Below are 988 nucleotides of genomic sequence, written 5' to 3'. Positions count from 1 at the left end.
TTTTAATATAACAAACAACATTTTATTTGAAGGAAAAAGTCATTTAAAGAAAGTCTTGACACTTCAGTTCAGATACATAGTTAGGGTGGATATCTGACAACGACCGATTTTAAGAAGCCCATTGTAATTTTTTTTTTAAACTTTATATCGTTTTGGGTTTAATTATGCTTTGAGCATACATATAATTTTTCTTAATCTTTTGTGAAAATGAAAAATGCAAACTCTTTTGCTTAGAAGAAATTAATGGTTGAATGTTTATTTTTAGTTCTATTTTTTTCTGTTTTAAAATCCACTTTAAAAAAATAAACTTTTAAAACAATAAACTAAAAAACAGACTCAGCTTCATTGTACTATTAACTATGATTTCGTTAATAGAACCGAAAAATAGAAATAATAATCATCTTTTTGAAAACAAAACTCAAAAAATTACTGAATGAAATCTGACAATTAAATTTTTTTCGAACATAATTATTTTTTTATTAATTTGTATACCCTGAACAGGGTATATTAAGTTTCCCACGGAATTTGTAACACCAATAGCGAAACATCGGAAACTCAARAAAGTATTCATCTAAAGGATCAGCGTGACGAGCTAAGTCGATTTAGACAGGTCGCTCTGTTCAYCTGTCTGTATAACGCGAAGTACTCCCTGAGGTATTGAGATATCGGTATGAAGTTCTACACTCGTCCTTTTCTCCCGCCAATWTCACACAATATAATATAATGTATAACTGCCGTACAAACTGAGCGATCTGAATAAAGTTGACATTTGACATGATATCCGAAAATTGTTCAGATCGGATTACTATTATAGTTACTAAAAGAAATGCTCCTTTGAAGGGTGCTTTATAAACAAATTTTGGTAAATTTTATAATTTTTTGAATTTTTTTGTATTTATACTTGTAATATTTAAAACTTTGGTTGCCTTTTTCATACATCCTAATTTTATTTTGTTTTATATTTTTACTGTTTTCGATGAGTTGAAGA

This window comes from Bactrocera latifrons, unplaced genomic scaffold, assembly GCF_001853355.1.
Source record: "Bactrocera latifrons isolate USDA-ARS-PBARC rearing strain unplaced genomic scaffold, ASM185335v1 scaffold_4, whole genome shotgun sequence".
Classification (NCBI taxonomy): Eukaryota; Metazoa; Arthropoda; class Insecta; order Diptera; family Tephritidae; genus Bactrocera; species Bactrocera latifrons.
The sequence above is the reverse complement of the archived record's forward strand: the minus strand, read 5'-3'. Positions refer to the sequence as shown.